The 14038-nt window shown below is 44.2% G+C and overlaps 1 pseudogene; it reads right to left on the bottom strand.

Annotated features, from left to right (window-relative positions):
• Nucleotides 1-1365: 1365 nt before the first annotated feature.
• On the bottom strand, nt 1366-9954 carry LOC147442744 (uncharacterized; annotated as a pseudogene).
• Nucleotides 9955-14038: the final 4084 nt, after the last annotated feature.

Genomic DNA, 14038 nt, shown 5'->3' with positions numbered 1-14038 from the left:
TACAGAGGGAGACAATGCGAGGTTTATAATGTGTATCCATATTTGTAAACGCTGCACCTTTTTCTTGGGAAGGGTGGGGGGGGAGGGGGAAGAGAGAGAGAGAGAGAGCGAGAGAGAGAGAGAGAGAGAGAGAGAGAGAGAGAGAGACAGGGCCCATAGTAAAAAATGCTTCAATAATTTGTGTGTTGAGAGAGAGGGGGGTTGGGGAGGGAGGGAGAGAGATATTGGCACAATGCACAGCGCACAATGTGTGGAAAAATGGTACACACAAAAAGTTTGGCCTGTGGCAGTGACACAAAATATAGGAGGCTTGTTAACTCAAGAACACTTCAAAAACACACTATGAAGCATTTCAATAGCTTAGCCAAATAACAAACTAAAAGCTCCCACTGCTTCATTATTTTTTTTTATTTTTTTTTTGTGGGGGGGGGGGGGGGGGGGGTGTGTGTGTGTGTGTGTGTGTGTGTGTGTGTGTGGAGGGGTGGGGAGAGAGAGAGAGGTGCCCAAAAACTACTTTTTTAAGGAAAACCATTAATTAGTTTTTTTCTTTTTTTTTGAGGGGGGGGGGGGGTTGTTTTTGGTTTGGGGAGTTTAATTGTTTTTTTAATACTTAAAAGGAACCCATAGGGCAGCGTAGGCATATAGCCTAGTGGTTAAGGTTGAGGTTTATACATCTCTATGTGATAAGGTCAAATCTTACCCATTGGGATTGATTTTAAATCGTGAGCCGCAAGGAGATGCTAAACAATCTTGCGAAGATTCTATGTAATGAAAATTCAAAGTAGAGCTTTTTGTCATTACTTTTTATAAGAATCACACAAGATGCTTCTATAAAAGTTTGGTTGAAAGGTAAACTTGGTGAAAAAGAGGGGCAGCAAAATGGGGGGTGGGGGTGGCAAGTTTTCTCCGAGGACACCAATGTTCGGGAAAAATGTAACTTAGCTTAATATCGTGTCATTTTCAATTTTAAAAACGCCGATAGAGGGTAAGGGGAAAAGGAGAAATTATGTCCCAAAATAGAGGAATTGAGTGTAAAAGCCCAAATTCCTTTCCTCTGTCTTCAAAGGAAAAGCAGTAGATATTCTCTGAGGGCACTAGTGTTTTGAAAAATGTGTCTCAGCTTAATCAACAACCACTCAATGCAGACAATGATTAATAAACAAAAACCTAGGAATGCAACCCACAAGTATTACTCTCTTCGTATCACAAGGGAGGAAATGGAGTCGGCCACTCGGTTTAAGGAGCCACAAATTGCGTTTTCACTGTCACGAGTGGTTTTGTTTCTCGCCTCCTCGATTTCTAGCAATCTCTTTCCCCTAGCGTCTTCACGTGCGTCCTTACGATCCTCTGAACTTTGCAACACCATCACCAAGTTCTTCGTCGAGTCCATGAGTTCCTTGATGTTGTTGCCATTGACCCGCGAGCGCCGCTTTCGCTTGATCCCTCCTGAGCTTCCTTCTGCTGATGCGTCACTGGGTCCACCACCATCGTTCGTGGCAATAGGCGGTGTTTGTTGCTCGCCTGTGCTGTCACCATCACCAGGCATGGTATGGTTGTCTTCTTCGTCGCCTACATGCGAAGAAGTAAAGAAATTAGGGTGAAAGCAACAAATAAAAACAGTAGCGAAAATAAATTTATGGACCTAATTCCAATGGCACTTGTATACCTAGTGGCGTCGTGTCATCCTCCATAGAGTCAACCAACAACCCCCCAATGTCGGCATTGCGGTCCCCGCCAAAAGGCATCTACATTTTGTTGTACAATTTGAATGGAAAGTCTTCTGCAGGTAGTCCTTTCGTGCGCCGATCGGTTTGAGTCATTTGCCAGTAGCTAGACCACCCTGAGGGAATCTTCCTCTCATAGTCATTAAGCCTATTGAACAAGGAGTGTAAGATGATTGGTGTATCAGGGCGTAGACATTGGACTACGCCCTGATCCACCAATCATCTCACTGGAGCTGGCCACACCCAAGGTAAGATGATTGGTGGATCAGGGCGTAGTCCAATGTCTACGAAGGCCGTTTGGGGCGGAGTTATTGAAGGCCCCCAAGCACATGAGCCGCCAAGGCCTCTGATTGATGATCCAGCTTGTTGTGGATGCAAGCTAGACCCCATTACACTACAAGAGGCTCTTCACATTAGCGACGCTCACACAGCGACGCTCAAAAAAAAAAATCCCGGCGTCGCTATGAGCGTCGCTATGAGCGTCGCAAATTTACAAAGAAATTTGCGACGCTTATAGCGACGCTCATAGCGACGCTCACTGGGGTAAAAAAAATAACCGAGCGCGCCCAAAAACTCAGATCTCAGATCTGAGTTTTTCGGCGCCCTCAAGCAAAGAGCAGGTAACGCTCTCCCTCACTCTCTCTCTCTCTCTCTCTCTCTCTCTCTCTCTTTTTCTTTTACACACACACACACACACACACACACACGAGGAGAGGAAGGAGAGCCAGGTATGCTCCTTCTCTCTCCTCATTCTCATGTTCCCTTCCCCTCTTTCTCTCTCCATCGCGCTCTCTCTCACACACACACACATACACACACACATATAGTGTTTTTGAGAGAGAGAGAGAGAGAGAGAGAGAGAGAGAGTGCAAAAACGCACACATACATAAACAAAGAATGCACACACACATTGAGAGAGAAAAAGAGAGAGAGAGCATGCATAAACAAAAAACGCACGCATTGAGAGAGGAAAAGAGAGAGAGAACATGCATAAACAAAAAACGCACACATTGAGAGAGGAAAAGAGAAAGAAAACATGCATACGATCCAAAAAAACGCACACACATTGAGAGAGAAAGAAAGAGAAACTAAGGGAGCGTCGTAGGAAACTAATTAAAATTAAAAGACCTAAAGATCTAGCCGACGAGGAGTTGAACTGAAGACCTATTATTCAAGAGAGAAATGGCATAATCAATCTATCATACTTGGCATGAGTGATAGAAAGGTTATACCATTTATCTCTTTTTATTGGCACACACATCCACACACGCGCACACACACGGGAAGAAGAGAGTTATAACGTCGTAGGAAACTATTTTAAAAGACGTTAAAGATTAGGTTATATGTAGACTTACATTAAATTAGATTTAGGTTTATTTTTAACTAGATTTACATTTATTTAAGCTAGATTTAGATTTATGTTATATTAGATTAGATGCGGGTCTCCATAGACTGCGATGCCTGCATGAAGCGGGTGAAGAAAGCCCTCAATGGAATATAGGGTATTGCTGCCTTCACTCATAGTGGGCTCCGTCGATCCAAAAGTACTGGTGAAATGTCTTCAGAAGATAGGGAAGAAGGTGGATCTTCACGGCGGCAAGAGTCACTACATCCCCGACACAATGACCATCTAGACAACCTCTAGTCATTAGACTTACGTTAAATTAGATTTAGCTTTATTTTTAGTTAGATTTACGTTTATTTAGATTTACGCTTATTTACGTTAGATCGAGTCCACGCAAGAATTACTTACGGTTTAGGGTTTAGAGTTAGACGAACAATGAAAAGATCTACTGTGAAAAGATGTTAAGATGAAGTGAAGTGCTACAGCTAGAGAAGAGGCAAAGGGATTTTGTCCACTACATGCAGTATCATGTAGACGTGGGTGTCTAGATTTCTTGTACCCACAAATATAGGTATTGACCAATAAAGACGAGATTATAACCCGGTGGTTCTGATCTCCGTGCACCTCTAGACCGAGGTGTGCGGGGATTGGACATGACTAGAGAATGTGAGGTAAAGAGAGAGAGAGAGAGAGAGAGAGAGAGAGAGAGAGAGAGAGAGAGAGAGAGAGATAAGATGAAGAATGCCAATAGAATATTAAATTTGTTGTCTAGGTTATAAGTTTTTTATCCTCATTATGAGTAGCGACGAGGATGTGGGACCGTCCAACCGAAACACCTATCTCTCAACGAGGGTCTTATGTCCTTGTAATCAATGCAAGCATGCTGTGCGACGGACAAGACGTGTTTCTTTGCAGCACGTTCGTGAATTTGGCGAGTTCGATCCATCTATTATAGATCGAGTTGTTGCCAATTATAACTCGTCGGACTCTGACGCTGGCCAACAAGCAGCAATCTTGCAACCCAATAGACGTATTCGCAGGCGCTTTGGTCAAGCAGCATATGTGAGGCCACAAGATGTAGCCTCTGACAGCTCGGGGGATGATCATGCAGAGCACATTCCCAACGAGGCAATGTTTGAGCCCGAGATTGATGAAATGATCGAGACGATCATGGATTCAGAAAGGCTTATCTATGATGATATGAAAAGTGAAGCCGATACATCATTGTATAATGGAGCACGTATGTCTAGATTGAAAGCACTCCTGGTTCTTCTCAACATGCAGGCAAAGTTTGGATGGAGTGACACTAGCGTCACAACGCTTTTCAGGTGATCTATTACAATTAGTTTACTTTAATAGAACTCATGGTGTATAATGATCTGATAGATTTTTACACGACTGTATCATATTTTTATGTTGTGTAGATTGCTGAAAGAGCACATTCTACCAGCTGACAATGTGATGCCAGATTCCCGAGATGAAGCAAGAAAGATTTTGCGAAACTTGGGGATGGATTACAATTCTATCCACGCTTGTCCTAATGACTGCATTCTTTTCAGAGGGGAATACACAGACATGGAGAAGTGTCCGAAATGTGATTCCGAAAGATATCGAGTAGATCTCCACGGGACAAAAATTGCACAAAAGGTTTTGCGACATTTTCCTTTGCTTCCTCGCATCAAGCATTTCTTCGAATGTAAGTCCATGGCCGCCCTAGCATCATGGCATGAGGAGAATAAATCTTCGGATGGTGTGCTACGAATTCCTGCAGATTGCGCAGCCTGGAAACATATAGATGGAACATGGTCGGATTTTGCCAGGGAAGCTCGAAATTTGCGCTTAGGCCTGGCTATGGATGGCGTAAATCCATTTGGTCAAAGATCAACATCTTACAGTGTATGGCCCGTTGTCATCGTCAACTACAACATTCCCCCGTGGTTGACTACGAAGAAGGGGCACCTATGGCTAAGCTTGATTGTGCCAGGGCGATATAAAGTGGGGAATATGGATGTGTATCTTCGTCCACTATTGGAAGAGCTACAACAATTGTGGATTGGCATAGAGGTGGTGGATATGAGCCGACACACAGGACGACGGAATGCTTTGATCAGAGGTATTCTAATGTGGACCATGCATGACTATCCCGGGCTAACAGAATGCTCAGGTGATCTATTGACACTCCTCTCTCAGACACTGTAAATCTTGTTTTTCCCCATAGTTGATCTATTATCATGTGTATACATGCAGGGCTTCAAACAAGCGGATACAGAGCATGTGTCACATGTGGACCTAGACTGAATGCACGTAGGGCACCCTCACTGAAGAAGCAAATCTACGAAGGTCATCAAGCGTATCTTCCGGAGAATCATGTGTTACGCGACGGCTTTTTGGGAAGAGAGCCACCAAGGATGTCTGCACAAGCATGGTTAGAGCAGAAGGAGATGTGCGATGACGGATTGCCTCCAGGGATGAAGAGACTATCTCTATGGTACGAGTTACCATACTGGCCTCGACTCGTGATCAATCACTTGCTCGATCCAATGCACATATTCAAGAATGTGGGTAATCTACTATGGGACCATTTGACCGGCAAGAAAGATACTTTGGGAGCCAGAGTTGACCTTAGAAATGTGGATCGTATGGAGCAATATTGGCCGCAAACAGCGTCTGATGGATCGATAAAACTTCCTAAAGCACCATGGATTTTCACAGGAGCCCAAGAACGCAAAGTAAAAGAGGCCATTCAATCTTTGCGGACCCCCACTGGCGTAATGCACTCGCTCCGAACGTGTTTTACTAAAGAAGGAAAGCTTACCGGTTTGAAGTCACACGATTGGCATAAAATGTGTCAGGTACGTTCATAGTGGACTTTAATATCATTGCATAAAATGTGGACTTTAATATCATTGCTGCACATACTTTACAGTTTATTTTACCGGTTGCCATTGAGGGATGTTTGTCTCTCGACATCCGTAACACAATCTACAAACTTGCAAAGCTGGTGCAATGGATCTCACAAAAGGAGATCGACGTAGACTCCATACCATTCGCCAAACTAAATGCTGCGGAGCTTGTGTGCATGTTTGAGAAACATTTTCCTACTACAATGCTAACCATTCAGGTGCATCTTCTTATTCACATAGTTGATGAGGTGGAAATAGCTGGCACAGTTCATTCCAGATGGATGTTCTTCTTAGAGCGTTTCATGAAAACGCTTAAGGGATATGTGCGTCAAAAGGCACGTCCGGAGGGTAGCATGGCAGAAGGTTGGTTGGTATCAGAGTCCCTAGTGTACATTGGAGAGTGGTTAGACGGATTTGATAAATCCCGGGATACGCTATGGCGAACCATAGATGATGAGCGCATATCTGGGATTGTCATGTGCAATCTCGGTGTTGAGAAGAAGATGACGGAAGATCTAGAGGCTAAAATCAACCGATTTTGCATGCTTCACAATCCAGTGATGCAAAAGTGGATTTCACAATATGAGGATGCAAAGCAAGAGCGACAAAGGGCACGAATCGAGTGGAGACGGGGAAGACGACCACCGATGCACTATCCAGCGGTTCTGGAGAGCCTACCAACCTTCATGAGCTTAAGATGGTTGCACAACCAATTGAAAAGCGCACAACAATGCGGTGACGAAGTGACTGAAGAAGAGTGGGAGTACTCTCGGGGTTGCGCGACCAAGGTAAGTTTGCAATGTACGACTAGCAAGTGACTTTATTTATAAACGTTTGAACGGCCACTCATAATCTTTGTTCGTTGTAGTATAAGTCATACACAGCAGCATGGTGTAAAGGTCGACATTTTAGGGTGGAACGAATCGACAAAAAGCGTTTTACTCAAGATTGTGGAATCATGGCAAAATTTGAACAGTCTAGTCGACGACGTTCCTCTGATGCAGATCCCGTGGTGGCGGAACTCACTTACTTCGGCACGCTGCAAGAGATTTTGAGGATCGATTACAGAGGATTTTTTGTCGACTTGTTCGACGTGCAATGGTTCAAGATAATCATGGAGGGTCGAAACGCTACTGTGCGTAGAGGAGAGTCTGGTTTTCTTGAGGTGGATTCTACTAAGAAATGGACTGACCTAAGAGACACTTTCGTACTACCCGAGCATTGTGAACAAGTAAGTATATAAATAGTTAACATCCCCCTTTTACAAGTTATGTGCTTGAAAGCTCTCATGTAAGTTATGTGGCTCTGGCAGGTAGTATTTCATCCTACAAAGTCTACATCAAACTGGTGGTACGTCATAGAGGTAGCCCCTCGTAGTGCAAGGACGTATGAAGGCTACCATGTGCCAATCACAACGACATCAATGGAGGAGATCAGAGAAGATGCTCAATCAGAAGCCGCTGCGGTGGTGCCAGACGAGCATCAAGATGCTACTGCTCTATATGGGGTGCATGCAGAGGAGCTACAAAATGAAACAGAGGATATGTGTTTAAACGGAGAGCTCTATATAGATATAGGAAGTTATGCTGAGTTATGCGAGGATGAGAGAGAGATCTCTTAAAGCCACAAATATTGTATTTGAACAATTTTGCTCCGTGCTGTAAAAGCTCTAGCTCTTTTGATTGAAAATTCTGAGTTTTCGACTTGCCTCTTCTACCACTCGATTCATTGCGTCATTGTATTTATATGCGTCATTACGTCATTGTATTTAATGGTATTTGCGTCATTGTCTACTCTATTCATTCAATATTAAGTTTAAATATTCGTGTGTTTAATGCAGGTATGGATGATGAGGAGTTTCTTTCTTCTTTGTCACCGCAGCAGAGACAGTGGTACGTGGAGCGTCATCGCTCTGGCGCATCATCGCGCGTTCCTACACCATCCGCATCTCCCTCTCTTTCGGAGCATTCGGCGCGCTCCGAAGCTTCGGCGTCGACGAGACGAGCGTCACACTCTTCTAGACACCGGCGCTCTAGTGGTGGCGGTGGCGGTTGTTGTGGGGATTCCGCCACCGATGCCTCCACACCGCCTCGTGTTCGACGAGGCTCTTTACCCTCCCCTTCTTTGCCCGCCCCCACACCAGCCACAGCATCGCCGTCTACGCCAGGTTTTGCACGGCTGACTGTTCCTAGAAGCTACACACCTCTACCTACTCCGCCAGGAGCCACCCCACTCGACACTCCTCGCTTCGGGGCCCAGACGCCGGTGGAGACACCTGACGTCCGTACCCCCATCGACACGCCGCTAGAGACCCCTGCCGGGACACCCAGGTTCACGCGTCACCGGCCAGAGGGCTTGCCTTACTCCGTCGACATCAGCGGCGGCATCATCATGGATGATGACGGCAAGAAGGTGATCTCGCGCATGCGTGGTCTTTGCTCTCAGCTGTTTAGACACTATATACTAAACAAATGGAGTGAAGTACCAAGTGATTTAAAAAACAGAGTCATCAGCATACTTCATGATGAGTTTCCCGTTCCAACACGGGATCAGCGCTTCAATGAAGACCTGATGAAGATTCGAATGCGCGAATACTGCAAACACAAGCGTTCCGAAGTGCAAAAAGCAATCAAGAATGGGTGGAATAGGCCAGATTGGCTGGCCAAAGAAGATTGGAAGAATGCGAAGAAAGCAGCGCGCGAGAATCCCGACAAGTGGAAGCAACAAAAAGATGCAGCCAGAGCGCGAGTAGAGGCAGGGAGCTCGCACCACTTGGGGAGCGGTGGATGGGCATCATTTGAGGCCGATTTTGTAAGTCTTTTCACATTGCTCTTTATGCATGTTCGATAGTTTAGGGTTTATGAGTTTTTTAGTTCTAACATAATGAAATCTTTGTATGTTTTGACAGTGGTCGATGACAGGACGTGATCCCACACCGTACGAGCGCGAGTACGCAGGCAGGAAGGGCTTAAACGCCCTGATGGACATTCTCAGTTCTCGCAGCGGCATGGTTAGTATTACGGTTTACTCTTTTCTATTTTTTGTATTGTTTTATAAATGTCGTTATATGTTTATACTTACTGAAAACTGTCTTATTGTCTTTTTTTGCAGAATCCGACAGATACGCCGCTTGGACGCGATGAGACGTCTGATTAGACGACGTCAGTTTAGCCGTAGCTAGATAGCATTAGTTTAGGGTTTCTCATAGCTTATGTATCATGAGACGGATTTTATACGTCTTTTTGAACCATGTATATTATTACATTTGTCACCGCAATTCCTTTTGCCAATCAATTCTTTATGCCTATGATGTTGTACAATTGTCATTATTACATTTGCCAATCAATTCAGTTTGTCTATGATGTGTACAATTGTCAATTTTGCAAACAATGCGTCTTGTGGGTGACTATTTTGGGTCTATTATTTATCTTTGCACTTTTTTTAAAAAGTGAATCAAGTACAATATGGTTGATGGGTGGCAGGGCATTCAATGCCCTGCCACCAAAAAAATATTCTCTCAGGCGTCGCTATAAGCGTCGCTATTTATGGCTCTGTAGCGTCGCTATATGCGTCGCTATACTCTTCTGTGAGAGCGTCGCTATAAGCGTCGCTATAAGCGTCGCTATATAGCGACGCCTATAGCGACGCCTATAGCGACGCCTATAGCGACGCATATAGCGACGCTCTTGTAGCGACGCTTTTAGCGACGCTTATAGCGACGCCGGGGGTTATAAAAACCCAGTGTATTTCCGTCGCTAAGAGCGTCACAAGAGCACATAACCTCTTGTAGTGTTACCAAGGTTTTTTGTTGAGGTGATCCCTTCTGTGGCACCATTGGACGGATTGCCGCAGCCAACTCTTCGATCGTTGGCATTGCTTCATCGAGTAGGGACTCTGTGGGCAGGATAGAGGAAGGCACCTCCTTGCCATCGTCGCTCCATTCGCTGTTGAGATCCATCAGCAAATTCTCTCGAGACGACATGGCTACAAAAAAAAACCGAGCGATACATTACAGAAAAAATGTAGTGGATCTTTATAAGTATCTCCAAGGCAGCAAACCAAAAAGAGTGGCAACAATAACTTTAGGTTGATTTCTTTATCCAATTCATGGAAATAAGTAACCACTTAGCATAGCTAAATAATTGCAGCAAAGCAGAACCTCTAATTTGGTTACATTTATGAAATCAATTAAATGAGTACTCACTCAGCAAAGCCAAATAATGGTTACATTTACGAAATCACTTTAATTATTTCTCACTCAGCAAAGCCAAATCACGGGACCTACTGTCTCCTTTCCAAATTAAATTTTTTTGGGAGACTATTCCCATAAACTGTACCTGCCATGATTGCCCTCACACAATTGGAGCCTATCTGTTTGTGTTGGCAGTTATGTAATCATGAACGGACATCTGTTGGAATTAGGGTTGCAGAGAAACACACATAGCTTGGAGAAGACGAAGGAAGCTCAAGGCACACAATAGAGAGTGTGTTACTTAGTGTGCAATGGAAAGATAGATAGCCCTAGAGTGATGGGCGTATATACAATGCACAGGGGAAAAAACCTCCTAAAGAGGGAAAAAATGCCCCGGCGGTCCTAGTGTGTTCACACACATCACCACCACATGTATATGGTAACAAATCCCCCCTAGAGTGATGCGGTGAACGAGAGCTGGCACATGAGTAAAGGGAAGTGCCATGCCCTGAGGACAGGATCAGTCCACAAAGGCGAGTAAGCCCAAAGATTTGCGGAAAGCTTCAAGCTTCTCACGAGACAATGCCTTTGTGAAAAGATCTGCAAGGTTGTCCTGTGTTGGCACATAAGCCAAGCTGATCTCTCCTGCTGAGAGCCTCTCTCTGACATAGTGGTAATGCACCTCAATGTGCTTTGTGCGAGCATGAAAAACTGGGTTCCTCGCAACTGCCAATGCGCTCTGACTGTCAGTGTAGATAGTGTTGGCAGTGTCCTGTCCAACACCCAAATCAGCCATAAGGCGTCTGATCCATACACACTCAACCATAGCTGTGAAGACTGCCCTGTACTCAGCCTCACAACTCGAAGTGGCCACATTAGGTTGCTTCTTGCTCAACCATGATATACATGAACTGCCAATCATGAAACAAAAACCACTTGTGGACACTCGTGTGTCAAAACAACCAGCCCAATCTGAGTCCGAAAAAGCATGTAAGTCTGGAGGCAATGATCCCCCCTTGGGATAAAACAAGCCAAGATGTAAAGTGCCACTAAGGTAGCGGAAAATCCTCTTGACAGCTTGCCAATGCTTAGACCCTCGGCTATGCATAAATCTGCTGACCTGTGAGACTGCAAACTGAATATCTGGCTTCGTGTTGCATACATAAATGAGGCAGCCAACAGCAGTTTGGTAAAGAGTGACATCATCAGGATCACCAGCATCATGTAGACTCAACTTCAAACCTGTTTCCATGGGAGTAGCAATAGGTTTGCAATTCTCAAGTCCAAACTTACATAGCAATGTCTCTATGTAACTTTTCTGACACAAGGCAATACCACCATCACACTGCTAAAACTGTATACCCAAGTAATGATGCAACAGCCCCAAATCTTTCATCTTGAAAGTAGCATTCAAATCAGCCTTAAATTCAGCAATGTGTCTCTCATTTGGTCCAGTGATCAGCAAATCATCAACATAAAGAACCACAATGAGAAGTACATCACCCTCACGCTTTACATACAATGTGCTTTCTGTTGGACTGTTACGAAAGCCTTGTTTGACCAAATGAGTGTCAACTTTCTCGTACCAAGCATGAGGAGATTGCTTCAACCCATACAAAGCCTTGTTACATTTGCACCCTTTGTCCTCTTGTCCTTTTATGACAAAACCACGATTCTGCGTTACATAAACTTCCTCAAATATGTGACCATTCAAGAAAGCAGTAACAATGTCTGATTGATGTACATCCCAACCAAAATGAGCTGCCAATGCACATAGAAAACGCACAGTAGTCATACGACAAGTGGGAGCAAAAGTCTCTTCATAATCTATGCCTTTTTGCTGTGCATAACCTTTTGCAACAAGTCGAGCCTTATGGAGATCGATCTCACCATCCGGCTTGCGTTTCAACTTGTAAACCCACTTCGTACTAATGGCCTTTTTGCCAGGAGGCAAATCACATAAAGTCCATGTGTCATTTTCTATAAGTGCATCATATTCTGATTGCATGGCAGCCATCCAATTTTCTGAATTTTGTGCTTCATCAAAAGTCAAAGGCTCCTCAACATCATGTAAACTAGACATAGCCAAAGCATAACAGTCTGATGCATAAGGTGCATGGCGAGAGCCTGAACGAGTACGACTAGACAAAGGTGCATCCAATTTACTGTCATGCAAAGTGTGCACCAGCCATTTTGACATACTTCTAGCCTGCTCATTTTCAGCCCTTTCCTCATCAAGTACATCATGTACATCTGCATCAGTAATAGGCTGATCTAAAACATTTTCAGAAACCCCCATAGGCTGTACATTTTCCTCATTGGAACTTACATTCGTATTTCCACCACTGAAAAGAGCCAACAAAGTGTCATAAATGTCCTCTGAGCTTACATTATTGTCTCTAGTACATGACAGCAAGGGCTAAACAGAATCTTCCACAAACACTACATCCCGAGAAACCAGAATACGTTTTGTTTGCGGATGATACAACCTGTAACCTTTGCTTTCAGCACTATAACCAACAAAAATACATTTGACAACCTCATCATCCAATTTCCTGCGCTTCACTTGTGGCACCAAAGCATATGCCAAACAACCAAAAACACGCATGTGCTCAATAGAAGGCTTTCTATCATGCCATGCTTCATATGGAGTAATAGACTGCAAAGCTTTCGTAGGACACCTGTTAAGTACATAAGTGGCACACATGATGGCCTCAAGCCAAAAAGAATGCAGTAAAGCTTGACTTTTGACCATACATCGTGCCATTTCCGTCAGTGACTTGTTTTTCCTCTCAGCAACACCATTTTGCTGAGGCGTATAGGGCACTGTACATTGGTGTTTTATCCCACGACTAGCCAGAAATGCATTAAATTCATGAGACATATACTCCCCCCCTCGATCGGAACGAAGGGTGCCCATAGTACATTTCGAGACATTTTCAGCCATAGCCAGAAATTTTTTGAAGCACATAAAAACTTCGGACTTCGCTTTAAGCGGAAATACCCATGCATGCCTGGAGTAGTCATCACTGAAAGTCACGAAGTACAGGTAATTACCCAAGGATCACGGAGTTTGCATGGGCCCACAAACATCACTATGCACAAGCTGCAACCTGCATGTGGCCCGAACTGAACCATCCTTTGGAAATTTAGAACGCTGCATCTTACCCAAAATACAGCCTTCACAAACATGTTTGACAGGTGCTTCAAGAGGTGGCAAAGAAGCAACCATATCAAATTTCTGCAAACACAGCAAACTGGCAAAATTCAGATGACCAAAATGTGCATACCAAATTTTTGCACCTGAAATAGTCTGCAACAGCATTTGCAAAATTTTGTCCACACTTGTCATACAAAGTGAGCTTATACAACCCACGGCACAAAAGCCCAGATGCAACAATTTCATCACCAAAACTGAGATCATGAATTGTACATCTGTCATCCACAAATTTGACTACAAGTCCACGTCTAGCAAGTGTGGATACAGACAAGAGATTCTTCTTGATCCCAGGTACATAAAGTGCATCAACAAGTGTGAAGGAACTGCCATTAGCAGCAGTGAGCACAATCTTTCCAACTCCCTGAACTGGATAGGAGGCGTTGTTGGCACAAGTGACTGAATTCCCATGAGGGACAGACTCGAGAGAGGTAAAAAATTCACGATGTGAGGTAATGTTCTTTATAGCACCACTGTCGAAATACCACACATGTGAATCTGCAGCAACTGACAAGCATGCATCATGGACAGCAGGATTGTAAGTGCACTCTGCGCTAAAAGCCCATTCTGCATCAACATCAGCATCACAATCTCCTTTCACAGAAGACTCAACAGTGTCTGCATTTATAGTGGAACCAGCATTTGCGGTGGAACCAC

Source organism: Adiantum capillus-veneris, chromosome 14 (genome assembly GCF_014529385.1).
Source record: "Adiantum capillus-veneris isolate H3 chromosome 14, ASM1452938v2, whole genome shotgun sequence".
Taxonomy (NCBI): Eukaryota; Viridiplantae; Streptophyta; class Polypodiopsida; order Polypodiales; family Pteridaceae; genus Adiantum; species Adiantum capillus-veneris.
The sequence above is the reverse complement of the archived record's forward strand: the minus strand, read 5'-3'. Positions and strand labels throughout refer to the sequence as shown.